The sequence below is a fragment of the Prionailurus viverrinus genome, chromosome D1 (assembly GCF_022837055.1).
Source record: "Prionailurus viverrinus isolate Anna chromosome D1, UM_Priviv_1.0, whole genome shotgun sequence".
Lineage (NCBI taxonomy): Eukaryota > Metazoa > Chordata > Mammalia > Carnivora > Felidae > Prionailurus > Prionailurus viverrinus.
The window spans coordinates 74,865,675-74,881,593 of NC_062570.1; the positions used below are offsets into that span (position 1 = coordinate 74,865,675).

At 52.5% G+C, this 15,919-nt stretch overlaps 1 protein-coding gene across 2 annotated transcripts in view; it reads right to left on the reverse strand.

The window, feature by feature from the left end:
* The window catches only part of PTPN5 (protein tyrosine phosphatase non-receptor type 5), a 55,471-nt gene extending 40,602 nt beyond the window's left edge, over positions 1-14,869 (reverse strand). For both annotated transcript variants that reach the window (XM_047879240.1, XM_047879241.1), the window contains exon 1: positions 14,571-14,869. The gene's annotated coding sequence lies outside the window, so the exon portion shown is untranslated. The remainder of the gene's footprint in view (positions 1-14,570) is intronic.
* Positions 14,870-15,919: the final 1,050 nt, after the last annotated feature.

Here is a 15,919-nt window from a genome sequence, read left to right on the forward strand (position 1 = left end):
GTGTTCCATTAAGGAAGCGACAAATGCACTCACTGGCCAAGGACCCAGCAGCCCTGGGCTCTTGTCCGAGACCACCTTGTGACTTTGGGCCAGTCATTTCCTCTGAGTCTCAGGAGTGCCAACTGAAAATCAAGAGAATCAAATTTAATGGCTTTGAAGGGCCTCTCCTTACGGTCGAGTTCAATTTCAGGGCTGTCAAGGTGGATTTAATGAGGCAGATGGAGGGGAGTGACAAGGGACCAGCAGAGGGCGCTCCCAGCAGCAGGGAAACAAGGCCTTGGTCTATGGAGCCTGGCAAAGGCCGCCCAATCTCCAGGTGTGTGGGGCGGTTCCCACCCTAGCCAGTTACTGACAGAGACAATGTCCAGTTCTGGTGATTAGTATCTGCTGTGGGTGGCCCTATTTGTGTGGTGAGCCCCCCCCGCCCCCCCCAAAATCAGTCGAAGATTTCAGAGTTCAAAGGTCATCTGGTTTAACCACGTTTTCCAGCACTCTGAAAAACACTCATTCTGTGCCCTCTCTCGACACCTCCCCAGCCCCAGCTACAGAGTTTAGCTGTAAACTAAAGGGGAAAACTGGCAATCACCAGCGCAAAGGCATGATCGTACCTCTTGTGATGGTGTTCTGGCATCTCCATTCAGTTATATGCTCACGCCTACCTGTAACACCTTGGAATATACTTTCCCCTTCACTAGAAAAGCTCCCTTTTCCCTTCCCTGCTTGGAAAGCTCTGTAAGCCCCTTCTAAGATCCTGTTCAAACGTCATCTCTTCAGCAGAACTGTCCCTGAGTCCCTTAGGAAGAACTGGGCACTCCGTCTTCGGGTCTCACGTCTCTGTTCAGAATTGATCTATTGGTGCCCGCATCCCCAACCCACTCGGGGTATCTGTGCACAAACCTGTGCTTTACAACGAGTGCAGATTCCTCAGTATAACCCAACCAACTAGACACAGTTCTCGTCCTCCTCCTACACACGGAGAGACTGGGACTTGGAGAGACTGAGTCATTGCTCAAGGTCACACAGTTGGTAAGTGGCAGAACCAGGCTTCAAACTCACTGTGCCTCAACCCGAGGCCCAGGCTTTATTTAAACCACTAAGCGTAGGGCCTCGGACACAGACCTCCCTGTCTCCCGTGCCTGTACTCTATCTGACACCAGGCAGATATTCAAGATCTGTTTCTTGAAAAAATAAATTAAAAGCAGGTTAGACCCTGAGCATGAATAAATAGCTCACTAAAAAACACAAAGTACAGGGAGGGGCTCCTGGATGGCTCAGTCAGTTAACCGCCTGACTCTTGGTTTCAGCTCAGGTCATGATCTCACAGTTCATGAGTTGGAGCCCCGCATCAACAGCGTGGAGCCTGCTTGGGGTTCTCTCTCTCCCTTCCTGCCCCTCCCCTGCTAGTGCTCCGTCTCTCTCAAAATAAACACATAAACTTACAAAACACACACACACAAATACAGGCGTTGGGATTGGACTGCCCAAGTATGAACTCCAGATCCCTCAGTAGCTGCCCAGTCTTGGGCAAGATCCTTGAATTTCCTATGCCCTCAGTCTTCTCACCTGTAAAATGGGAATAACCAGTGTACTCCAAAGGATTCTTAAGGAGATTAAGTGAATTTTGATCCTCCCAGAAGTTTTGATACAAGATACACGGAAAATGCTTAGAACAGGGCCTCGTAAACTCCCCAAACCGTCAGCTGCCACCATCTTGCATGTCAGGTGCTGCCTGTTTCTCGGTTAATACAGCCCTCTTTCCCCACATAGCTGAGGTCCACGGAGACTCTAGAATAAGTCTTGTGTTATGCTAATAAATTGGTTCTCAAGAAAGTAAATAAATAAATAAATAAATGAATTTTCAAAGCCCTGATGAGTGGCATTCGCCAATTTCCCTGGTGTAAATGATCCCACGGTGGCTGATTTCAAGCTATGAATGTGAGGGGTCACGCTGCCAGTCTTGGAGGAGGTCAGGAGTTTTACTCCAACTCTCTGTGCCTCAGTTTTCTCACCTTTGAAATAGCATCGCTAAAGCTCCTGGAGGAATGCCTGGCACACTGTATCCTCTGGAAGAGTTAGCGGATCTAATGGTTGTTGGGAGCTGTTAACCACACTCACTGCTGCTTGTCTGGTTCTGACCCTGGCCCGGTCCCAGCACCTGGCCTCTCGCCTGATGCCCTGGCAGGCAGTCTCTGCCTTGGTCGCTTGCCTTCTAGGACTGAGGCCTTGTCCACTCTTGCGACTCTCTCCCCAACCCACCTGGAACCAGCATTCTCACTTAGCCTGTGTCGGGTCACCACATCCACCCTGATCACAAATGGTTTTGTGCTGCTGGTATCTAACCTACCTCTGGTTTCAGCCCTAGGTGTCCCTGATGCCCACCCACCCCTGGCCCGGACTAGCTGTGCCTCTGCCTTGCTCTGGACCGTCCACGATGGTCCCGTGTGTTATCTGCTTTGTTCTTCATCACTTACAAAACCACTTCTCGGAGGGCCTGTATGCACTTCCAGAGGGGAGAGCCGGAGTTCAGAGTGAGGGAGGGTTGTCCCCCCCTTCCCCCGTCGCCCACCCACCCGCTGCAGCTAGTGAGGACTCCAGTTCCTGCCACACCCCACAGTGAGGGCCAGAGTCCCCCCACCTCTGCCTCTGATTTAACCCTACTGTGCTCAGGCCTGACCCAAGCAGTGACAGCACAGGCTGGGAAGACCCGGTACTTTAGGATTTGGTGAAAGATTCAGGAAAACAGAGTCAGATGCAGGGCCTGAGAGAGGCAAGGCAGAGGCGGCATCTGGAAACAGGTGGGTCTGAGGCTCCTTTGCCGGGAGAGACTACAGAGGGTATAATGGAATGAGAAAGAAAGAGACCAGATGGAACCAGGAGTCAAGGTTTAAATGGAAGCGGGTCGGACCTCCTGAATTCAGATGTAATAAATATCAGCCGCACACCTACTATGCACCAACTGCTTTCCAATGCTTTCTTTCATTGGACCCTCACAGCAACCTGGTGAAAGAGGTATCGTTACCTCACTTCGTATAGGAGCTAATCGGCACCTGGAAGGGTTAGGGACCGGCACGGGCGCAGGTAAGTGTCACTCTAGTCCTGCTCAGACGGCCAATGGAGAAGACGGGACAGAGCCTGGTCCTGGGCCAAGGATAGTTTAGTCCTCTCAGTGCCTCGTGCTACTGCACAGCTGGAGACCCGGGGCCCAGGACAGGTTGTCAACAAAGGTCCTCAGTTATGGGTAGAATCCCTTGAAACACGACAGCTGACCATTCTGAGGTCACACACCTTAGAGCCATCATGGCACTCGGAAGAAGGATGGACTGAGAGGCAGAGAGACCTGGCTGAAAACGCTGTGCGCCTTGCCACCTTCTCCCCACGGGATCCCTGGCCAACGTCTGAACCTCTCTGAACCTCAGTTTCTTCCTCTGGGCCGCAGGAACAACAGAGCTGCCTGCTGCAGGGTGGTGGTAAAGTGCAAGTGACTGAAGTACAGAAAGTACCAGGCCACCCGAGGCAGACATCCTCCTCGTTATCACAGCTGACCTGGCTCAAAGCTTCATTTCCTGGCTCCCTCTAAGTCAACTCCGCACAGGAGACGCTCCAGCTCTTTGTACCAGGCAGTGCCATCAGCTACAAAGGTCTGTTTCCTTTTTCCTCGGGCTCTGTCAGGTGTTTCTGGAGCTAATGAGAACAACGCAGGGCCTCTCCAGCAGAACAGACTCCTTTTCCCTCTGGAGAGCCCCGGGCTGTTTCCAGGTCCCCCTCGTCAGCCCCAGAAACCCTTGGGAAGGTGGGTCAGAGAACTGGCAGGCTGACTTCACAGGATTCCCCAAATCCTCCTTCACCATGAAAACTGCCCCACCTCCCACGCTCACTCTTGATTCTCAGCCTTTGTCTCTCCTGTTCCTCCTTCCTGCCTAGGCCTCCCTGCTCCTCCTGTCTGAGCTGTGGCCTCGGGCCCTTCCAAGGCCTGCCTCAGCACCACGCCTCCTTCAGGAAGCCTCTCCAGTGAGTCCAGGGCCCGCCGACCTCTCCTCTGGCTAAATTCTTCTCCCAGGATTTGATTTGTGACTCGGAATCTGGCAACAGCCTGCACCCCACCCTGGGCTGCTCCCTGGCTCTCCTGCCCTTAACCTGGGCTTCCGTGAGTTGCCCAGGCTAAGAAGGGGCAAAGGACAGGCTTCCTCCTATCTGACCCACGACAGGGAGCCCAGAGCAGAGGAAGAGGGATGGGAGGCAGGGCAATGTGCATCCAGCATTTCCTTGTACACTCAGATTTGAAAGGAAGATAGGGAGGGGGGACTAAGTGGGAGAAAAAGAAGGAAGTGAGTGAAAAGTGAAAGGAAAGGGAAGGGCAGCCATGTGAGACTCAGGACCAGGGTCACAAGAGGATGGATCTAGGCGGCTTTGGATCATGCTTTAAGGCTCTCGGTGAATTATCCCCTGATTGTGTAACTCTTTGAAAACTGCTGGAACTTGACCTCCTCCAGGCAGCCTTCCCTGATTGACTCTGGTCTCTTCCCTGGCTCCCTGAGCTACACTACTTTGAACCCACTGACGCCATTTCCCATGATGCTAGATCCTCTGCGGAAGGGCTGGAGGTTTCTGCCTCACTGGCGGTGAGTTTCACTCTACATTTCTAATCTATAATCAGAGATGTCTCACCGTGTCTCCTTTATCAGCTTCAGAGGGTGGCTGAGATTTGTTTTGCACACTTGGTGTGAATCCAGTTTGCCTCCAACACAATCTTGAGACAAGGCCTGCTATGATCGTATACCCATTTCTTTACTCTCAGGTTCTGTTGGGTCTAAGACTCAGTCCCTGCCCTCAGCCGGCTTCCAGCCTAGAGCATCGAATCAAAAGTGTGCTAATGTCAGGAGCACCCGGGTGGCTCAGTCACTGAAGCGTCCAACTACGGCTCAGGTCATGATCTCACAGTTTGTGAGTTCAGGCCCCACGTCGGGCCCTGTGCTGACAGCGCGGAGCCTGGAGCCTGCTTTGGATTCTGTGTCTCCCTTGCTCTCTATCCCGTGCCCGCTCACACTGTCTCTCTCTCTCTCTCTCTCTCTCTCTCTCTCTCTCTCAAAAACAAACATTAAAAAAAAATTCTTTTTAATGTGCTAAATGTCAACTGAGGCTGTCTTACAGGAGTGCCTAGGAGGGCACAATGGGAGGGGCTGGGAAGCTGCACAGAAAGACGACGAGCATCTTCAGGACAAGTGGGAGTTTGGCAAACAGCGGGGAAGGCATTCCAGGCAGAGAACACTGCTGGGGCAAAGACCAGGAGAGATGAAAAGAGCAGGGCGGCAGGAGAAAGAGGGCACCTTGGTGCAGCTGGAGAGTGGGCAGCAGAGGGGACTCACACGCCACGGCAGACGGCTGTGTGCAGCAGGCTAGGGCGTACGGACTTAAACCCGGAGGTCGCTTATTGTCAGTATGATGAAGGCAGGTATCGCCACTGGAGCTGGCATTTAGAAATCCGTGTCAGTGATGCTGGGGGTGCAACACCATGGGTGGATCCCCCAAACTGCTGTATTCCACCAAAGACCACATCTATGATACGATTCGTATGAAGATCGAGAACAGACACAACCGTTCTGGTTGGCTCAATAGGTTGAGTGTCCAACTTCAGCTCAGGACATGATTTCACGGTTTGTGAGTTCAAGCCCCGCCTCCGGCTCGCAGCTGTCAGAGCAGAGCCCGCTTCAGATCCTCTGTCTCCCTCTCTGCCCCTCCCCAGCTCTCTCTCTCTCTCTCAAAAATAAATAAACATTAAACATTAAAAAAAAAAAAAGAACAGATAAAACATCCAGAATGACAAAACCAGGAACAACAGTTAACCTCCGAGGGCAGGTACTGACTGGAAGGGAGAAAGAGGGAACTTTCAGGGCTGCTGGAAATGTGCCACATCTTAATCCTGGTGATGGTTCCATAACTTCATTCAGTTGTCAAGACTCACTGAAGGCAACATTTAGGGTCTGTATGTCTCCCTGTTCATAAAATATATCTTTTTAAAGAAAAAAAATTTTTTTTTTACGGGGTGCCTGGGTGGCACAGTCGGTTAAGCGTCCGACTTCAGCCAGGTCACGATCTCGCGGTCCGGGAGTTCGAGCCCCGCGTCGGGCTCTGGGCTGATGGCTCAGAGCCTGGAGCCTGTTTCCGATTCTGTGTCTCCCTCTCTCTCTGCCCCTCCCCCGTTCATGCTGTGTCTCTCTCTCTCTCTCAAAAATAAATAAACGTTAAAAAAATTTTTTTAAATTTTTTTTTCAACGTTTATTTATTTTTGGGACAGAGACAGACAGAGCATGAACGAGGGAGGGGCAGAGAGAGAGGGAGACACAGAATCGGAAACAGGCTCCAGGCTCTGAGCCATCAGCCCAGAGCCCGACGCGGGGCTCGAACTCACGGACCGCGAGATCGTGACCTGAGCCGAAGTCGGACGCTTAACTGACTGACCCACCCAGGCGCCCCTCTTTTTTTTTTTTTTTAAGTTTATTCATTTATTCTGAGAGAGACAGTACACAGGAGGGGGAGAGAGAGAGGGAAAGAAAGGGAATCCCAGGCAGGCTCCGCACTGTCAGCACAGAGCTCGATGTGGGGCTTGAACCCAAGAACCGTGAAATCATGACCTGAGGGGAAACCAAGAGTTGGTCGCTTAACCGACCAAACCACCCAAGGTCCCCCCATAAAATATATCTCACAAATGCGTGTGAGCGCTCTTGGTTGCCACAACGACTGAGGGGGCCGCTGGCAACATTTGGAGGACGGGGCCAGGGATGCTTTCACAATGAAGAGCTCTCCCACTCAAAGGCCAAGAGGGGCCCTACTGGGAAGTATTGGTGCAGGCCACAGGCAGCACCAGGGGTTTACAGAGCAGAGAGAACTGCCCATTTCTGGGTTTGGGGAAGACAGGGCTTTGGCCATGATGAGAGCCCATGAGGTCCAGGCATCTCAGGGCAGTGAAATGGCGGAGAATGACCTATGACCGGCACTGCCACTCTGGGGCTTTGTGTTTGGTCAACTTCAGCCTGCTGTCCTGAAGCTGCTCAGGCCCAGGAGGGGCCCTGCATGCCCCTCTGAGGCCCCCCAGAAGAGGCTGAAAGGAGGCCAACCTGAGTGGTCAGAGACAGCTGATGTCAAAGGGAAAAGGAAATGCCCCCCGTCTGGCTTCCGGGCCTCATGATAAGCACCACGGATGATGAATGATCATCTTCCCCTGAAATGGAGCCTCAGGGAGGAGGGGCGCCCTGGGAGATCAGGTCACCGGCAGTGGGGCGGGACGCTGCTGCCACAGAAAACCATTTCCTGACATCATGGGCAAAAGAAGGACACAGCTGACTTACACTCAAATGCTTGCCTCACCCCTTCCCTCAGGAAGCCTTCTCTGATCTCCATGCCGGGCAGGTGTCTCTCCTGTGATCCCACAGCCACTGGCCCTACACGAGAGGACAGCGACTGCCTTGGTCTGAATTCTGGCTCTGCCACTGACCTGCTGTGTGTTCCTGGCAAGTTCCTTAAGCCTTCGGAGTCTGTAAGCCGAGGGAAATAAAGACCTTCTGTACTGAACTGTTATGAGGATTAGGTGAGATAATATAATGAGCACTCAGAAAAAGTCAGTGTTTATGATTATCATCACAGCACACAGCAGTATGGAGCACGATCACCGGGTTACTTCTCTGGCACACCTAAGAGCTGTAAGCTCCTTGTGGGCAGGGTCCTTGTGGCCGTGTGGATTCCCTGGCACAGTAAATACTTGCATGCATGAATGAACTACTTGCATACATGCAGTAAATACTTGCATGCATCCACTAAGACCTCTCCTGAGAGCTTTCTTTTCCACCCACGATGTCTCCACATCACAGTAATTCTTCAGAAATGGAGGCTGGATTCATTTGTACTCCATTCTTGCCTTCTTTCCTCTCTGCTATCTCTAAGGCCACGCAGCATCCATAAAAATCTACTTTTTAATTTATTTATTAAGAAAATTTTTTAAATGTTTACTTATTTTTAGAGAGACAGAGTGCAAGTGGGGGACGGGCGGAGAGAGACGGAGACACAGAATCCAAAGCAGGCTCCAGGCTCCCAGCTGTCAGCACAGAACCCGACGCTGGGCTCAAACTCACGAACTGTGAGATCGTGACCTGAGCCAAAATCGGATGCCTAACTGACTGAGCCACCCAGGCACCCCAAGTGTTTATTTATTTATTTTTGAGAGAGACAGAAAGAGATTGGGAGCAAGGGAGGGGCAGAGAGAAAGAGAGAGAGAATCCCAAGCAGGCTCCACGCTGTCAGCGCAGAGCCAGATGCAGGGCTCTATCCCACAAACCATGAGATCCTGACCTGAGCCAAAATCAAGAGTCAGACACCCAACAACTGAGCCACCCAGGTGGCCCCAAAAATCTACTTTTTAAACGTTCATGGCTTCTTCCCAGACTCCAAACTCCTAAGACTTCCGTCAGTGACCTTTTTTATGGTGGGCCCACAAAAATCCTTTTTAATAAAAGCCCCCATGGCTTCTCAAAAAGTTAAACCATACGATCCAGCAACTCCACTTCTAGGTCCATAGCCAAAAAACTGAAAGCAGGGGCTCAGGTGCGTGTTCATCGACAGTCATAGGAGCACTGTCCATGGTAACCGAAAGCTGGAGGCCACCTCGGTGCCCATCAATGGATGATGAATGGAGACGCAAAATGTGCTATATATGTACAATGGAATATTACTCAGTCTTAACAAAGAAGGAAGTTCTGACACATGCTACAACACAGAGGAATCTTGACAACATCACGCCAAGTGAAATAAGCCAGACACAAAAGGGCAAAATACTGCGCGATTCCGCTTGTATGAGGGACCGAGAACAGGTGAATCCACAGAGAAAGAAAGTAGAGTACAGGTTACCAGAGGCTGGGAAGGAATGAGGAATTATTATTTCATGAACAGAGTTTCAGTTTTGCAAGATGAAAAGAGGTCTATAGATGGATGGTGGTGATGGTTGTATAACACTGTGAATGTACGTAACCCCACTGAACCGCATGCTCACAAATGGTCAAAAGAGCCAACTTTATGGACTTCATAATTTTAAAAAAGCACCCCGAACTGAACCAACAAAATGCTGGAGGGACTCCGTCTCGAATCGGAGGGTGCTGGGTACCACTCTGCCATGCCCTCAACGCTCTACTGACTTTGGCCTCCTGACTCATGACCTCCCTATCCATCCTTTCCTTGGCTCTTGCTCTGATGTCCCCTGTTCTCTTTCTGCCCCAGGACCCAGGGCCACATCATTGGTGTCCATGAAATCAACTCACATTTTCCCACAGTCACCCCTTCCCCTATCCTTGGTCCCCTCTTTAGACCCCCCCTTGGTCCCATCATCTACCCTCTTGAGGATGCTTAAAACGGATGCCTTGAGAATCAGAGACAGAAAAGTTGTGGTTGAGGATGTTCACTTCTATATCGACCGATGAGGAAATGGTCAAGCAAAAACAGTAAAGCCACTGAGGCTAAAAAGAAGATCATGATGGAACACAGAAGTTATGATACAATGTTAAGTGAAAACTGCAATGTACTACAATTAGATGTGGGCTGATTTCATCTATTAAAAAATACAGCCTTTAGAGAGAGGCAAACCAAAAAACAGACTCTTAACGATAGAGAACAAACTGACAGTTAATGGAGGGGTGGGGCGTGGGGTGTGGGTGAAACAGGTGAGGGGGGTTAAGGATTGCACTTGTCACGAGGAGCACCTGGCATTGTATGGATGTGCTGCATCACTATATGGTACACCTGAAACTCAAACTATGTTAACTAGCCGGAATTTAAATTTAAAAAATATGTAAAACAAACTGCAGGAAGAAAAAAAATACTGATCTTTAGAAGAAACAGAATGGGACATCTAAACCCATGGCTAAACTTACATTTGCTTTATAGTAAGGTCATGTTATTTTTACAATACAATTCATTTTTTAAGGCCAGGCAACACCCTTAGGCAGATGATGAAACATACAGTCTTTGGAACTGACACCCACATGAAATCCACAAATCCCCCTGAGTGGCTTCCAGAGAGTTCCAGGAGAGGGGAACGAACACTTCCACTCTTAAGACAGACATGTGGAAGCCTCTCTAATGACTTCAACAAGCACCTCACCATGCAAAGGAAGGACAAATTTAGGGTCTTTATTTTTGCCATCACAGTGACAAGGAGATTTGGCCATGGACAGTTTATCCCCTACATTAGCCCAAAGTTAGAAATTCTCACCAAGATGCTTGCTCTTGAACAAATCTGCAAACTGAGGACTTCTCATACTTGAATGACAGCCCATTCACATCATCTGAGTGTTATCATTTTGATCATACTGCAGCTTACTATGCCATAATATCTTTATTTAGGGGTTCGTATGGTTCCGAGGTATGAAGCTTCATACATAAATGGTCATTTCTAATATTCATTCATTCAACAACTATTTAGTGAGCCACTGCTGCGTGTCAGGCTCGGCTTGCTAGTCATCACGAATACAAGGAGAACAGGACTCTAGTTCCCTTGGGACTCATTAACACTGGGATTTCTTATTCCTCAGACCTGTAAACATCTAGAGGATCTGGCCCTGCCCCTCTCTCCTACCTCTTCCCTTACTAAACTTCCTCTCCACCTATCTCTTATAGCCCCTCAAAACACCAAGGTATTCTTACCCCAGGGCCTTTGCACTTGCAGTCTTGTCTTCTCAGAATGCTATTCCCCCTGGTCTCCCCACATCCTTTAGGTCTTTGGTCAACTATCACCTTCTCCAAGGCAATTCTATCTAAAGGCAAAAGTCTTCCTTCACTCTTCCTCCTCCCCACCCTGTTTTATTTTCCTCCAGAGCACTGTTCACCCCCTGAAATGTCATATCTTTACTTATGTTTTATTTTCTGTCTCCCTTGGTAGAGCTTGGGCAGGAAGTTCATCTTTTCCAGCAATGTATCCCCAGAGCCCAGAACAACCTGGCACATAACAGATGTTTGTATGTATCTGGAGACTGAATGAATGAATGAACAAACTGGCTCTTGACAGTCTGGGGTGCTCAGTGAGCCAGCTTTGCAGGAGTCATTATGGTTCCCCGTCAGATCCATGGCCCCCACTCAGGCTTCCCTATTCCTCCTCCTGCTGGGCTCGCTCTGTGAATGACATTCCTACCCACTCAGGCTCAAAACCTTGCCACCACTTCTCATTCCTCCGTCCCTCCAGCACCCATAACTGCCAATTTTGGTGACCCTCTGGCCTCCTGCATCAACTCCTTTCTCTCTTCATTCTTACAATGACCCCCCCACCCCCTTATCTCTCACCTAGACCACGGTCATTATTTCCTACTTGGGCTCCCTCCCAGCAAGTCCTCCCCTCCTGTCTGTTCTCCACAGGGCAGCCAGGATGAGTTTCCTCATGGCCAGGCTTGATCACATCTCTCCCCTACCCAGAAACTAAAGACCAGATGCCTGGATGGCAACTGCAGCTCAGGTCATGATCTCACGGTTCGTGGGTTCGAGCCCAACATCGGGCTTTGCGCTGACAGCACAGAGCCTACTTCGGGTTCTCTGTCTCCCTCTCTCTCTGCCCCTGCCCTGCTCGCACTCTCTCAAAAATAAAAAAACATTTTAAAAAATTAAGAAAAAAAAGAAACTAAAGACCAATCCCTTAGGTCAGCATTCAATCCTCCCAGAAACTGCCTCCACCTTCCTATCTAGCTTTCCGTCTCACAACCCCTCGGTTCTCCTTTTTGCTCCAGTTGGAATGAACCGCTTTTAGTTTCTACAGCTTCTTTCTAGAAGCCCCCACTACCTGTTTCCTGCTCATGCTGCTTCCAATACTTGAAATACTTTCCCTTCTTTCTTCTAGTGTACTCATCATTTAGACCCAACTGAAATGCTACACAGCTTCTCCAAGAAGCGGTTCCCGATTTTCCGGAAGAATATAAAGTGCATCCTTCTCAACTCTTTCCCAGAGGTCATCTGTTTCTCTTTTGGGGCAGGTGTCAGAAAGCACAGGCAACATGAGATGTAGAAGAAAGAGTCCAGAACCCGGGTTCAGATGATCTGAGCTGGACCCACAGCTCTCTGGGTCTGAGACTTACAAAGTATGCACCCTTAGATAAATTAAACTCTTGAGTCTTAACTTCCCCATTCGTGCAATGGGAACAATCACACTATGACTATCACGGGTGTGTTAGGAGAATTAAATGTAAGTGACAGCGTAAAAAAAGCTTTGGCACTAATAAATGACTAAATTCGGTCATGATCAGCAGCTAAACCACTGGTAAACAAAAGTGTGACTTGTCCCGGGGAGGTTTCATGGAGGTCTCTTGCTGGAGGAGCCCTAAATCCAGGAATAGGTCAGTGGGGAAGGGATTTTCTGAGGCAGAGGGACTCTGAGGCCCTAAAATCCCATATCCTCAGGCAATCCGAAGAGGGAAGAAGTAGAGGGTATAGCCACAAAGCTGGGGCCCTAATGGTATTAATAGCTACCGATTCTGGAGCTTTTCCTGTGCCCCAGGCACTGCGCTAAGTACCCTACATAAATTATCTCATCTCATTTTATTCCCTCACAAAGTAATAGAAGAGGAAAGTCAGGCCCACAGCAGTTATATAAATAAGTGCTCCCCTCCCCCACCCCACCCTTTCAACCGTTCAGACCTAAAAGATATCCTGAACATTTCCAACCCAGGGATCTTATTTTTCAGATGGGGAAACTGAGACCCTCAGAGACGTGATGAGCAGTTACCGAAACTGTCCAGCCAGTGAGGAAGAACCTGGGCCTGGAACCGAGATCTCCTCACTCCCAGGGTGGGAGTCACTGCTCGGCAAAAATCCAGGGGTACCACTCATTTTAGAGTATATGTCAGTGGCGGCTCTGGAGGACAAAGCCATTCATGGGGACCACAGTGTGGGGGGTGGTCCTTGGAGTTATGCCACCTAGTCATCCTGGTTCTGCTCCGTGCCAGGCTGCTCACCCCACTCAGGAAGGCAGCTCTTGAGACGAGAGCCTCGGGCCCCCGGAAGCCGCACACTGCCCTCCTTGCCAACCATCTCATTCAACGAAATCTCCTCAAAAGTGACTGACTTCCTCCATTCACCATCCAGCTTGCACTCCTTCAACGTACCTCTCGGGGCACGCTGTCTGCGCCAGGCACCCGGCTCAGCTCTGGGGACACCCAGCTGCCCTTGAGGGGAGCCTTGCCCTGAGTTACCCCCTGAGCCTGGTGAGGCTGTAGCTCAAACTTCCACCAAGGCTCTGTCAGCAACACCAAGGGCCATACTGAACAGACATGAAGGAGGAAGGGGTGGCCCGACATCAAGGACTTGGGGACCTCTGCAAAGAGATGATGAAAAGGGCCCGGCTGGAGTAGAAGACCCAGGCCCTTAAGGAGGAGGAGAGAGTGACTGGGATGGCACACGGTCAGGTCAAGGTGGGGGAAGGGGTGGACTCCTGAATGCCACGTCAACCGGCCCAACTGAGGACACAAGCTCAGGGACCCCCGGGAGAACCCAACACTATGGAACCTGATCTCTGGCCTGGAGCGGCTTCATTCTCCCAAATTAAAGCCCAAACCTGGAGTGTTTGCTTGCATGAGAGAGCTCTCCTTTGGGGCTGACTGAGGCAAACTAAAGGCCAACCCTCCCCCCCCACCCCCCCATCCCCGTCCCCCCAGTAAGAATGGTAGCAAATGAATGGCACCTACCGCTCCAAGTAGAGACAGGGCTGGAATTACAAAGAAGCTCAGATGAATTTTGGGGTTCAGGGGCTTCAATGGGTATAGGATTGAATTATGTAGGAAGAAAAGGAGTATGAAAGCCAGAGACCCTAGATTCGAATGCAGGCTTTGTCACTAACTCTCTGGTGACCTTGGTCAAGCCACCTCACTGGACCTCAGTTTCCCCATTTGTAAAGTGAGGGGATTAAATGAGTTCCAAAGGTTCTTCTGATCCCGACCCTCTAAGCCAGTGATCCTTACTAAGGTAAGCCCCTCAGGGCTCTGATTCGGACAGTCTCGGGTTTTGCAGGAGCCTGGGCCTCATCTAGGAAAAAGGGGCATGCTGGGGGAGGGGAATGCGCTGGGCGCTTATTTTGGGGGTGGGTGGGGAGCGGGTTGTTTAAGCTACACGGTTGGTCCGGGGGAGGCGAAACGAAGGGAAGGCTGGGAGCCGCGTTTTACAGGCCAGCAGGCTAGCTGCGATCTCCAGCCTCCCTCCGGGGCTTCAGACCCTGGAGAGGCAATGCAGCCAAGAGCCGCGCACCAGCCTCGGTTGCCGAGGCTCGGACCCGGGACCACCGTCTCGATCCTTCCCGGGAGCCGTGCACGAGCTCCGTGGGGAGTGGCTGCTGCTCTCTCCCCGGTACCCAGCGGCGGGACCCCTCCCCGGCGCGGGGCCCCCTCCCCCAGTCCGGGGGCGCAGGGAGCCCCATGGGGGCGTGGCGGTGGCGGGCGCCGGCTTCTCAGCCCCGGGGGCTGGAAGAGGTCTCGGTCGTGGGGCCGCCCGGGAGGGACCCCACGCCCTCCACCTACCGGCTCCCCACACAAAGGCGCCCACGGAGGCGCCGCACTTACCGGCCAGAGCGGGCTCCGGGCGCCGGCGAGCGGGCGGGCGGGCAGGCTGGCGGGAGGATGTGCGCGCGCGAGTGTGCGTGTGTCTGCGTGTGTTCCTGTGTGTGTCTGCGCGAGTGTGTGTGTGTCTGTGTGTGTGTGTGACGGGGGCCGCGCCGAGCTCTGTGCGTCTGCGTGTGCGGGGGCGTCCGTCCGTCGGTCCGTCCGCCCGGCGCTCCGTCCCGCGCTCCGTGCGCGCTCCCTAGCCCGGCCGCCCCACCAAATGCGCTTGGGCTGCGGAGTCGCCGGCGCAGCCGCCGGGTCGGCTCGGCACCCCCCAGCCCCGGCTCCGCCCCGCCCCCGGGCGGCCTGGCGCCTCTCCCCGGGAATTGCGCAGGGCCCGCGGGGCTGGCGGGCGGGGCGCGGGAGCTCCGGCAGCGCCCAGGGCCCAAGCGGGGCGGGATCTCGGACCCCTAGTCCCCGACCCTGATCTCTGGAGCCCCCTCCCCCCTACTCCGCTCGGAGTCCCCGCGCGCGCCGCCCCCGCGCGGAGGTTGCCTGGACAGGGAGGGCGGGGGAGCTGGAGAACCGCATGCATTTCATTCATGATTTTCTCTTCACGGGAGCCCCGGGCCCGGGCTGTGCCTATTCGGCGACCGCCAGAGGGACCCCAGCGGGGCCGTGCGCACCGAACCCAATGCGGGACGTACAGACAGATGGGGGTAGAGGAAAGCGAGACAAAGGGGTCAGTGCCGTGGGGGGTGGAGGGGCGTGCATGGAAAGGGTGCGGTGGCGCTCCCCGATGTTGCCCGCACGATGCCAACACCTGCACAGAGTGGTTGCATACCCGGGCGCACACGGCGCCGGGTGCCCAGGACCTGCTTCAGGGCTCGGAGGAGGCACCTGCCTTCCCACTCTTCCCTCTTCAGCCTCTAGGGAGCAAGACCGTCCTCCACCAGGTCTCTCCCGCCTGACGCTCGCCGCTGGGCGCGCACCTGTCTTGGCTTTCTCGTGGGCACCATGGGCCGGGATGCGCAAGGAGCTGCCCACGCACCCCACAATCCCACATTCCTCAGGCTGGCACCCTGCTGGCCGGAGGTTCCAGATGTTCCACCCAGATGGGGGCTTTTTGAGGCGTCAGGCTGCACACAGAGCGGGATCCTAAGCTCCATTTCTACATGGGGAAACCGAGGCGCACCACCACACAGGTCGTACCCTGGTTCCAGCCACCATCCTCTTTCATCTGGATTTCTGCAATAGCCTCCTGACTGGTCTCCCTGCTTCCACCCTTGGCCCCCTGCAGTTGATTCTCTACACAGCAGTCAGAGCCATCCTTTTAAAAACGTAAGTCTACTCCTTCACTGGAAATCCTA